Here is a 13,082-nt window from a genome sequence, read left to right as displayed (position 1 = left end):
AGTTCCTTTTTGTCACAGTAAACTAAGGTATATAATACTACAAACTCATCACTATCAATCTTAAAAAAACCAAAAAAATAAAAAAAAAGTTAAGTTTTGACTACCTTAGAACCTTAGAAACTAAGACATACTAAACCTCACAATAGGATGAAGTAGGGGTGAAAAGGGATAAATTAAGTCCTTTCAAGTTTCCTTGTGCCTTAGACAAGATTGAAATCTTGACAGGGCTCCTCCACTCTTCCTGACTGCCCAGAGGTGGAACACCTAAACACTACAAATGCTGGATTTTTGCAGGAGATGTCTGCTGTTTGTAGGTATCTGATTGCATTTCCAGCAGATGCCTAGCAGGTCATTTCAGTTGTCAGCCCCAAGAAGGTAATGAGAATTTATCAACTCCTCATTTACGTTCGCAGATGATCTCTTGCCAGAGCATTTCTGTAAATACTGCTCTTATTTATATGGATGTATTTTGAATTAGCAGCTTATTTTATTTTGTTGTATTTGAATTTGTATTTATTTATGTATTTGGCTTACACAGGCAGGCTAAATAACAAGATAGTGTTTATACCTATGTCCTCAGAAGTAACATCATGAATGGACACCTCAGCATAGCCAATGCTTCCACTGATGCCAACAACAATAATCGCATTAATAGCTAGTCATGGCAGTCTCATCAGAAATTTGCCCAGGAAATATATCATGGGAGCTGAGAGCCATTGTTTCATAAAAAATAAAGAAACCTATAATTTTATTGAAAGCAGAAGGGCACAAAAATGATATTGTTTAGAAACTACTCAAAATAATAGCCATTATGTCACCAGGCTTGTCAACCTTTATGTCAGCTCAAGAAAGCTGTGAAGAAAAAACTATAAGTGCTCACACAATTATAACATTGGACTTGAAAGGTTACACTTTGTCTTGGGAAGAATCTCAGAGCTACTCTGTTTTTGTAACACTTCTCTCAACTATGTTTTATTTCAGAGCTCGGATAGGATAGGGAGGCAGTAAAAAAGTTGTTAAATGATAGAGATGGGATTGTAAAATAAAATTAAATAAAAATAACTGTTTCAGAATGGTGTTAATATGCTATGGAAGATTTTTAATCATCAAATCAGCATTTCTGTTCCTTGACTAGTCTGCAATTATATTCAGTTTGCCACAAGAAAGATCATTTCACTTAATTCTGCTCAGCAAGAATTTACTTCCTGTGAGAGAGGTGGGTTTTCCAGGCTATTTCATATGAAGAAAGATGGCTTCTGCACAATGAATTCTCCAAATATTCCAAAGGTCACATTTGATTCTGTTCTTCAGGGTTTGATATAAAAGTTCTGGTTTCCTCTCTTCTGTATTCTGCACTGATATAGTGAATGTAGAGATTAATAGAAGGGAAGTGTCTACTTTCAAATCAGTGAAGAAAGAGATTAAGAAGAGAAGTAAGTATTGCTAGAAGTAGGTATAGTAGGAAAAATTGGAGGTATTCTTTGGTTTGAATTCTAATCTTGTTGAAAACAAAGAATTTGTGCCTTTTAGTCTTCATATCCATTAGTTTTTTTAGTTTGTTGGCATTAAATGCATTTTAATTGGAGCTTTGGAATCCTTCTGTCTGTTGACATGGATACCAGCCATAGTCTTTGCCTCTAACAACAAAAACTTTACCTATTTCTTAGTTGCTGCATTGACTGGATGGATGTTTACCTTGTGTTGGGGAAATCAAATCGGTGTTTGTACTGTTTCTATCTAAGTCAAAAGATTAACTAAATCTTTCTTCATGTTCACTATGAATTTGGCTTTGAATTGCGTCAAAAGAGTGTTTTGTTGTGACTTACATAAAATCTGATGGACTTTATGGTTGTGGACATCAAAAAAGAAACTAAAAAGGACATAGAGGATCAGCTCAATTTCTAATGCTTTGCATCATCAAAAAGAGAGGAAATAAAAACCCAAGAGGGTCATTTTATGACTGACCTACTTCAGTAAAGCAGAAATGAAAGGTAGCATCTCTTTCTTCAGAAACACAGACTTGAAGAGAGCTCATAGAAACATAAAGTACTATCTCTTCCCACTATCAATAAAATATTAAACAATCACTTTTAAATAGGTTTACTTTTCTTTTTGAAATATTTTGATGTTTTGTAATTCTTTTCTATCTTCACTTCACATATAGAAAGCTGATTGTCAAAAATCCTCTAGTGTCCAATTGCAGTGTATCATTTTCTTCACAGAATGTTGGATCCCTTTCTGTCAACCACTAGCATATCCTAAAGCCTTGGTAACACCTACATGCCCCAAAATGTTTGCCAAGAAATCAGCATAAAACTGAATGATGGTTGCCATTGAATTGTTGCATTAAGGTAAATCAATAGCAGTACCAACAGTAATTGTGACATGTCATTCTCAGCCCTTGTTATCAGAGTAGTGTTGCTGTATCTGCTGAAACCACCCCCAGGCTTCTGTGGCTCCATGAATTGCTGCTAATTCCATTTTGTAATGATAGTGGGACAAATTTAATCACTTCAGAGGCTGAGGATGACAAAATTTTATTTCATCTAGAGGTGCAGGGATTTGTGCATCTCAACCTCTAGTTCTCAGAAGAAGCCAAACAGCTTTTTCCCAGCTTTGAGGCATCCATCTGCCTCTGCTTTTGTGTGCAAACAAGAATTAGCACCCAAGGGTCCCACTCACCTACTGCCCTCTCAACAGTGATGGCCAGTGTTTGATACTTGAGAGCAACAGACTCTGACATGTAGTCAGAAGAACCAATTGTTCAGTATTATTCTTCAGGGGAAAAGAGGTGAAAATGCCTTTCATCATTCTTAAACAATTCATGCCCTGAAGCAGGAAGGTTGAGGTCCTCTGTTGTTTTATCCTTGCAAGTGTCACTCATTCATAACTACTGGATTTTTCATGATGCTTTACCCTGTGAGATTATACTCTGGCTTCCTAGAACACACATCATCTTCTGGCAGAGTCAAGTGTCTACTCACTCAGGCCATGTCTTTATGGCAGATGACCCATGCTCTCACTCGAGTATTGATCCAAATGCCTCTTATTCTAATCACACACAGATGTTTCCCATGCAACTTAAACCGAGAAAGTATTAACTTTTCCACCTTACTATAAGAAATAGTTTGGTCTCTGGCTTTATCTTGGAAAATTCATGCATTCTCATCTATCAAACTTGATCTGCATGTAAAACTGTTTCTTTCTGTATATTCCAGTCTGTTTTTTAAGTAACTGAACCTGGCAAAACATAATTCCAAGTTTATCTCAATTGGTGTACATTTATTTGTTTCTGTATGTTTTCACACTCCCTCTTCCAAAGACTGTAAACCTGCTACTCAGCTTTGTGCACAACTCACAGAGAAGGTGTTCAGAAGACATATTGAGTTCCAATGTATTCCATGGAAACAATGACTGAAAAGAAGAAAAGACATCTTACAATTCAAATCTACATCTGAGGGGTCAGATCATTAAATTTGTCCATAACAGTCAAACAAAAGCTCACTAGGAAAGAGGAGCTATGAGGCTGTTTTCCAAACTAGAAACAGTTCTTTTGTAACAATAGAACCCAGCAACCGTAAACAGTACAAGGACATCAGAAAGTCTAGCCATGAAACATAAAGCCATTGTGAACAAAGTTCAATATTTTGTGTTGCTCACATGTTTTCTTTGGTACCAAATGGTACAGGACTCAAGACCAGATCTTTGTGCTTTTCCTTCAGAGATCAAGAATCAGGAGTGTGGTTGGTACTTTCATAGATGTCTGAAGGGAAACAAGCAAGTTATCTGACCTGTCATCCTTCTTTAGCCTGGTTGGGATTAGACTCATTACAGTAATTTTTGGCCTTTATATAGTACTCTTAAATCTTAGATTTCACAGCACTTTTCAAGGAAGCAGAAGAGTCTTTAACAAAACCATATCGCAATCAGGAATACACAGTTCACTCAGAAACACTTTACAAAATTGAGTCAGATTCAATATAACATTGTTCTGAAGAAAAATGGAATAAAAGCTCTCACAATTCAAAATACTACATTTTTACATTGTTGAAATATGCTATTTCATTCTTTTTGGCTCTTTCTTCCAAAATTACTTTCCATTTCTGTGTTTTAATATTGCATAACAAACCATACAATACCATTCCATAACATACTATATCATAATACAAATGATAAAAAGTCAATTGAAATGTTTTAAATATGTCATAACAATCTAAACCAGATATTTTTCTAGATGAGAAATTAACAATTTCAGTTCTCCTTTTGAGCCATATGTAGCTGAAATTGGCAATTCTGTCAGTTTTCATTAAGTTATAATTACATCTTCTGTAAAACCAGAGTAAGTATAGTTATTCCCATTCAACAAAGGAGAAATTTGAGTCATGGAGAAGAAAAGAACTGAAGCTTAGAAGATATAAGATAGCAGAGCTGGAGGTAGAAATTCTAGTTCTGAATAGAACTAAACACCTCAGGATTATCTGAGAAGACAAACTTTTTCCAAATTTCAAATGTTTTCCGGGCAATTCGTGACATTAAAAGCAACACTCATTTATTTGTTACTCAATGCCTCACTAAATGGATCAAATCCAGAATCTCTAGCAAATCCAAATTTGGAAAATTGATCTAATATGTCAAAGAATGAAAATTCACGTAAATTCTCTCTGGAGCAAAGAGGATTTGCACAAAAGAAACTTTAGAATAGCTATAAAGTTTTCACGTTGATGTATCATCATTTTCAAGACAAAAAAAAATCATCTGAATATTGTAAGCTATCTTCCTGTGTGTTAGCACATTGCATCCTTCAGGACTTAAAATCATGACTTCTCTACACATTTATGGAAAGAATTGAGATTATTGAATGAAATATGCTGCAGAAGCTGATCTGAGGGTGGTATAGCAATTTGCAAGAGCAGAATTCTGATCCACATTGATCTGGTATGATAAGTAAATTACATTGTAAGAAAATCTAGAAGAGTAAATCATGAACAATGAAGAGTGGCCATCAGTATTCCAGAGGTGCAGCTGAGATACATGCTATTTAAATCTTAGTGAACTTTTTAAGCTCCTACATTAAGAAGAGGATTTAGGGTGTTCGGGTGTTTTGGGTTTTTTGGGTTTTTTTGAAAAAGGTGGAAATGCTAGATAAAAAGTTACATTTGCTTCCAACTCAAAGTCTATATTTAACATTTCAATTTGTCAAAAATTTCAAGCAAAATCTATGTCTGGCTCACTAAACATGTTTTATTTTTCAAAAATAAGTCTATTACTTCCAGTCTTTTTTCAATAAGTTTATTCTAACTATTCATTCTTGCATGTCCTCTAGGATGTCTTAGTCAAAAGGGAGAACACCTCTCACTTTTTAGTTTTAAATAATATGTAGTCTGTGTCATTAAATATTTTTCCCTGAACACATGCAGCAAAGTTTATACGGGTGTTTTACTGAATGTCTTTGTGTGTAATGTCTAGATGTAAGGATGCAGTTGTAGATCTCAGGTTGTTTTTCCTCCAACACGTAGCTAGGTGCAGTTCTTAAGGAGGAAGGTGTTATGCGCTTACAGAATGTGTGGAGAAAGACCACTGTAAGTCTAAGGGTAGTGTTTCGGCATGTGTAATTCCTGGTGAAGAGACTACCTGTTTGTGGAAGCATGAGGGTATGAGATGTTAGGGGACGGGGTTCATTTTCAGTTCTGTGTATGTGAGTAAAGGGTTTTCCAGCAATAATATTTAGTTTATCCACATGTGATATGTAAAGGCTGTTGGCAGAGTATTGCTTTACACCTACATTTTTCTTTGTAGCATAAAGAAAAAAGAAAGATGATGTCCTTTAGGTGATAGTAGACTCTGTGTGCCAGAAAGAATTGTTAAATTTGTCCATTTTAAAACCTATCTTTATACATGATGTATGTTGTATTTGTGGACTAAAGAATGGTGACATTTACAGAGGAAAGACATTTTAGCCACAGACCAGCCTTGTGTTGGAAGACATTCCTCCATTCTGAAGTCACTACAGACTCTACCAGATGACTTTTGTTCAATTTAGTCCTAGTCTTCTTTCTCCTTCAATAGGCATGCAACTTTGAAAACAGATTCAGCCTTCTGAATACTGAAAAAAACAATGGTGTCCACAAGGAAAATGTAATTCACCCTCTGGTTCAGAAACTCCTGAGTCTTAAGTACCTTCCTATCCAATGTTCAGGAGCCTAGAAGTGTCTGAATTCTTTATATAGTCAATAGAAAGAAGTTACTATCTCAGACAAGAGTTCTGAATTATGTGTGTGATGTCTGCTTTTAAAGGTCTGTGGAGTATGAATAGGCTGCTAATATTTTTCCTTCTAATCATAACTTATCTTGCAGAGTCCCTGATGAAAACAAGACTTTTTTCATGTCAAAATGTCTATACAAAGTAAAACAGACCCATGTATTAAGCCAGTAATTACTTCTAATGCAGGGTCTAGGAGTACAATTGAAATTTCATTTTTGGCATCTGTCACATTTTTCTCCTTCTGCCCAGCCCCCGGAATCAAATTTGATTCAACACAAATTGATACAGAGGCTTAATTGTGCAAGGTTTCCTTCAATGCCACTCCATTGTAAACTTCAGCTGGGGGTACATAAAAACTGGAGTTGCTGAGTCCTCTGAAGTCTGAAAAATCACATTGTACCAGGTCTCTAGGTCTGTTTACCACAGGACATTAATGCATTTAGGAGAAAATACTTGCTTAACTTTTTTACTAAATGACTTTGTGGTATGGCCGCATTGTTTCTCAGGAGCATGAAGCACTCTGCTGATGCAATCTGTCAAAGAAGAGGCCAGAGCTTGGGGGAGAGTTTCCTCACTGAACACCGTTCTGAGGCAAGAAGGATTTCACCATAGAAAACACACTGCTGACAGGATCCTAAATTTAAGTGCATTAAGAGAGCAGAATGGGATCAGTCTATATCGTTCCTTAAAATGCTTCTAAAATGGTCTATTGTGTGGATGAAGCTCCATGATCTTTCACTAAAGTCTTTCCTTATCATTGACTTGTTACTCCACTATCTTTACTTAGCTAGCCAACCGGTCTTGTTAGAAAAGTTTTGTCATACAAAACATTACAAACTGAAAGCTAAGTGAGTAGGACAAACCAAGGGTCTTACAATTGCAGGAGGAAAATAATGTACAGGATGTATTTCATTCACTTTAAAATAAATTTATAAATTAAATCACTTTCTGGAGGCATCTAGTTAGCTCCATTAACCACATAAAGAAATTATCTGCTTTTTGATGAGAAAATTTAAGTGAGATGAAACTTGCCTTTGAGAAATTCTGTGGTAATTCTGTAAATTGTATCCTTTTGTGCTCCCCCTCTCTCTCTTGCTGTTTCTTTTGTTCACTTGTCACTTCTTATTTCCATGTAATGTATCTGAACTTAGACAGTAAGCTCTTTGAAGCAGAAACCAGGCCTGTATATTTGTCTCAACACAGAATAACCATCTCAATCTACTAGCAGGATAGGTGGCGGTGGAGTGCCTGATGATCTAAACAAATTAACCATGTATTAGAGTCTTATTAGAAAATCTGCTCCCTTTTCCAACTTAACATCACAAAAAGAAGTAAAGCCCAAGTGTTTCATAACACTATAAATCTATTGTCATTATTGTTGAAACTTTTTCTGTATAAAAGTATTTTTTCTTCTGTAACACTCAGATCTGAAAAAAAAATAATTGTAAGACTGATAAGGTTTCAATTATAGTAAGAATAAATTCTTGGCTTTATATAGAGATGAATATCAAGAAAATATAGATGGATATCAAGACAGATTCAGTGTTCAGATTTTCTTTAGGTTAACTGGAAGTGCTGCTATAAACAGAACTGTGACTTTAACCTACCTAACCACTGGAGTATTTACACATTAATTCTCAGAATATCCAGCAAGCAACATCCAAAAACACGGAAAGTTGACCTAAGTGCAAGGTCTCCCAAAGTCTTTAGGGATTCCATCCCTCACACCACAGCATTACTTTTACTGTAGAATTTATCAGAGACCAGCTAATACCTGTCCTTGGTTCAGGTAACATCTAAATGAATGAAAATGTAAATGTTTTCTTTTTATCTATCAGGTATGTTTAAGTCAACATTTTATACTCAGATATATTCAGAATAGACACTTTGTTTAAAGAACAAACGAAGGAATTACTCTACAATCTTAGAGGAGATTTAGACTTTTTTTTCCTCTAAAACAATATTTTTGTTTCTCTTATAAACATCTGTAATGTTTTTATTCACGGAAGGAAGTCCTACACAATCATCCAAACCACCCCCACACAGGGAAGGGAAATCAGCTTTAGCCACCATGATTTACATGCCTACATCTAAGCAAAAAGATCTGTAACTGAACTTTATGAGGCTTTTTCACATTGTTCCACTTGTATTGTGTTCTCAGTTGGAAAAGAGGGACAAGGAAAACTACTTCATCTATAAATGGGCCCAGATAATGGTAACAACTGTAGAGATCAGGAGTAGTATTTCCACCAGAGCACAGAAAGTTTGTGACCTTCTGAGAAGTTTATATTCCCAACATACTTCAGGTAAGTATTTAAACTTTGTGTGCTTATCGGAAACAGGTACACCTTTCTTCTGCTGTACTGGTGTGTACGCTTTTTCTCTCAAAATATCCTCCTGAAATTTCTTGCTGCTGGGAATCACAGATAAATAGTTAAAGAGAGATTTCATTAAGGCTCAAAACTCCCATAATAAGCATCCAATATTACCTCCTATGGAACAGAAGCCAAAATATTTTACCAAATAATTCTTGCACAAGGCTTTATTCCTTGATGTGTTAGAGACAGTATTTTCAAAAGATATCCAGGTCACATTGTCAACAGCATTTCCTTAGGCTTCTCACTGAGTTTCACATATCTTGCTTCCCAGAACATCAACAGGGGTTTTGGAAAATCACCAGAGAGTACTTTCAAACCTAGATGCTTGCAGGGTGTTTATAGCTTCCAGAAACTGTGATGAAGACAGCAAGCAAGGGGAGTGAATCCACCTTCATTGTATGAAAATCTTTGAACAGGAACATTAAGTCTTACAAAATCTATTCGTTGAAGAACAAGGAATATAATTTAGCATGCAGCACTCCCAGAAAGGCGAATGACTAAAAAATAATTGTTTTTCCCATTAGAGAGAACATCGATGATTGTACCAGTGTCATTCTCTTTCAGAAAACATTCTAGACAAATATTATTTGTAATGTGCAGCAATAATAATAGTAATGATACATTGCATTTGTACAATGACATCTAGTTTGATGGATACCAAAGTGCTCTAAAATCTTGATCATCTATTTTTTTAATATGACTGACCCAGACCCTGGGTATTTGGATAAAAAATTGTGAATATAGCTACCAAACAAAATCTCCCTAACTTTTCTGACTTGTGTCCAAAAACTTGTTTCCAAGCTGAACTTGTTTGTCTTCTTCTGTAAAATATTTTCCCTAGTGAACATTAATACTTAAAACCAACTAACATTCGGGTCTTACAGGACTGGAGAAGAGACTGTTCAGTACCACCTTAGAATTATTTTAATTACTACTGTCAATAGTTATTCACAGCTTTGCTACTATGACATACAATGATCATTGTTTTTATTTTGACATGGATTATTGTTATTATTCAACTTAGTGTTTTAATTCTTGGTGCTGTAATGTAAATGCTAAAATTAAAATGATAACAAAATTAATGGTAACATTAAATATAATGATAATAATAATAAATAATAATAATATTCTACAGAGAAGCATACTTTATTAAAAGATCCTAATGTTGTTTCTTTTAATAAAGGTTCCTAACACTCCAAGATGTAAACAGGCCCTCAACTTCTGATAAAAATAATCCCAGATTTGCGCAGGAATACAATAAACTTTCAAATGCAAGTGACAAACACCTATTAATTTCAACTATGCAAATCTATTTTTTAATAATATCAATCATCATTTACATTTGGAAAAGAAAAGGTATAAGAATTGAGTAAATATATAAAATGGTATATACCTTCTGTAGGTGAACCAAGGAAGTCAGTTAGGCGTTCATAACACTTACTTAACTGTGCCAACGCTATATGTTGAATAAAAGTTGGTCACATAGGCTCTCTCTATTTGCCATGGAGACATCCCATCCTCAGAAATCTCCTTTAGATATTGAGAGCTGAAGTATCTCTGAAGGTTTCTTCCTGTATCAATTTGCTGCAGACTGAGCCTAGGTATATGTGACTGATCTCTAAAAAAATTACAGAAAACAATTTAAAAGTCTTGTCTTGAGTGACTGTGGGTTTTCATGCAGGTTTAACAAGTGTATGTGTATGATTCACCCTTTTTATCCCATTTTTTGGTATACTACCAAAATTGGAATCACTAATCAAGGCAGAAATCTCTAGGGCTGATTGTCATCTGAAACGTCCATCTCCAATATCACCTCAGTTCTTAATTTTCTACCATTTCAATACTGTTCCAGACTGCATCTAAGAGTAAAAAGGAATAGAGAATATCACAATGTGACCTTGTGTGCTCATGACTTACATGAGCAAGAACTTTTCAAAATTTGTGACATTCGATCTTACAGGATATGATCGAGGCAAGAATCACTTGGAAACATATTTTATATGCATACATTGATATATCTGCATCAAATAATGTGAAACACAACAAAAACTGTTGAGATAAAACTCAGCCTTTCAAGTTGCTTGACAGAGGGCAGAACCACAGAGTTTAATGATACTGGGTCTAGATGCAAAGTTGTTCTGCTCATTTGATGTTGCAGTCTTTGTTTTCCACTTAAGATGGTTAAGAAAGACTCAGTTTTGTTACACTTCCAGTGTGCTTTCAGGCTATAGCAAATTTGCAGTTTTGACCTACAAAGGAACCTATCATACCAGGACCACCAAGGATCATTAACCAGCATCTACTAGTCACTTTACCAGCACTCAACCTCCTGTTCTATTTATTCCATATCCTTAATTTTAAGGGGTTTCATGATCACAATAGAAATCACTTGTTCTCAGGTAGTCAAGACTGTAGTTGAAATGGAGGCTGAAATTTGCCTTGTACGTTATTCCAGTCACAGCCTTTCTGCCATGCATGAGAACAAAATGGGCAAGAATAAAGAAACAAGTTGCAGAACAGACAAAGGGGAATGAATAATTTCTTTTTCAGGTTTAAAAATGACAAAAAATATGAAAGGCTAAGTGAAGATTATTGTAGTTTTATACCTATACTAGCTGGGTTTTATTAAGAGTAGAGAACAAAAACACCAAAAAAAAATGAGAAAAATAAAATAAAATCATATAATTAGGCAGTCTTTGCTTTTCTGCTAACATTTCTGGATTCTAAATTTTAGTTAAATGTGTTATTGTTTCAGCTTAACTCTTGAATGTGAAATGTACAATTTAGGTTAGTTAAATACACCAAAGCCTCCAAAGCATAACTGCTAGAGCTTTGAATGGAATTAACAAGTGCATGTACAAATTACATCTTATTATTCAGCAGATGAATTTTTGCAAGGTTGAATTTTCAGTTATCAAGGTTATCCATCTTTCTGCCTAGACTATTTGTGAGGGAGATATAGAGCTCCTATCCTCCAGGGTTTAAAACTTTTCTGATGGAAGAAACATCACCGCTAAACTCAACTAACAGAAGAATGTTGTGGTCTCAGGTTATCTTGAAGCACGGATGAGACTGAGATTACAAGACAGAATATGATTAGGAAAACTTCTTTTTTCTGCCTGCACACAAGCACAAGGAAAAAAACAGTGCTGTCTGAAACTCATGCCTCTACTATAGAAGAAAACATGAGTTTATAAAAAAAGAAGAAAAAGTGTATATATTGGTTTGAAGACAAAGAATTTCAGCACTTCCTGCAGTAAGGACTTTGCTGCTTTAGTAATCAATACCCTGCCCTCCTAAGGTCAAGAGTTTCAAAATAGAAGCTTAAAAGTTTTGAGAATTCTTGATTAATTTGGGGTTCTCAGACACAGGGTTAACCAATGGGAAGCCTTGAAAAACTGAAAAGGTATCCAAAACTGTCAGTCAGAAAAAATTACAATAACATACACTTAGTTTTCTGTAACATTTGTGTTATGAATTCTTAAGTAGAAATTGAATTGAATGATACCACTGTTATTTTATGCAACTGTCTTTAAACTAAATGATTGGTTCAACTAGATAAGTTGAACTGTGTCTTGTCTTAGGATGCACCAGAGAGACAGGAGAAACTAAGCCTTTCAATTCTAGTATAAGACTCCAAGAAAGAAACCAAGCTAAGATAAGGCCAGGCCACTGAGTTCTGTGAGTAAACAGGTTCGTTGGCTTTTCTTGATGATTGGTTTTAATTAGGTCTGTTTGTAATTTAACTGCCATGAGTTCTATTAACATTATAAGTGAAATAGAAACTGGAGAGGTATTTTTTTGTTAAAAAGCCCTAAGAAGAAAGTTGCATGTTAGAATGTCCTGCTTAGAGATCTGACACATGTAAGCAGGACTCTGAGGGGTATAATGGCCATGATACAGTTTAGAAAACCATGCTCCTGACAGAAGTAGCAGTGGTCAGCATTGTTTTCAACTGATTTCAGTGTGGATGAAGCACACTTTGAAGCTGCAGGCTTACTTGTCATCCTCCAAACAGAAGTATGTCCTGTGCAGCATAGCAAGAAAATTTGGACAAGCTCTGTGAGTGGAGTGTGTCTTGTACTGGGTCACATCCCACTGAATGAGCTGATCTCCAACAAAAGTGTTATGAAGGAGATTGAGTCATTCCTCACTGAGAAAGCTTTCCAAGAAATTACTGACAACAAGCCTCATTAGTGTGCAATCAGGGTAATTATCAGATTTACTTTTGCAATCATGTCACCAAACATTAAAATCTTCCTCTAACCTTTTCTGCAGACAAAATAAAATTCATTAATCATTTTTTAACCATGTCTGATGATAAGCTTGAACTTGTAAAAAATTGACACATGTAGTAGGCCGTCTGTCATCCTTCTTGTGTGCCTTCCCCACAGCAAAGTTCACTAGGATTGGACAGACATTTTAGAGGTCACAACATTTCC

Source organism: Phaenicophaeus curvirostris, chromosome Z, assembly GCF_032191515.1.
Source record: "Phaenicophaeus curvirostris isolate KB17595 chromosome Z, BPBGC_Pcur_1.0, whole genome shotgun sequence".
NCBI lineage: Eukaryota > Metazoa > Chordata > Aves > Cuculiformes > Cuculidae > Phaenicophaeus > Phaenicophaeus curvirostris.
Note: the sequence above shows the minus strand (reverse complement) of the source record.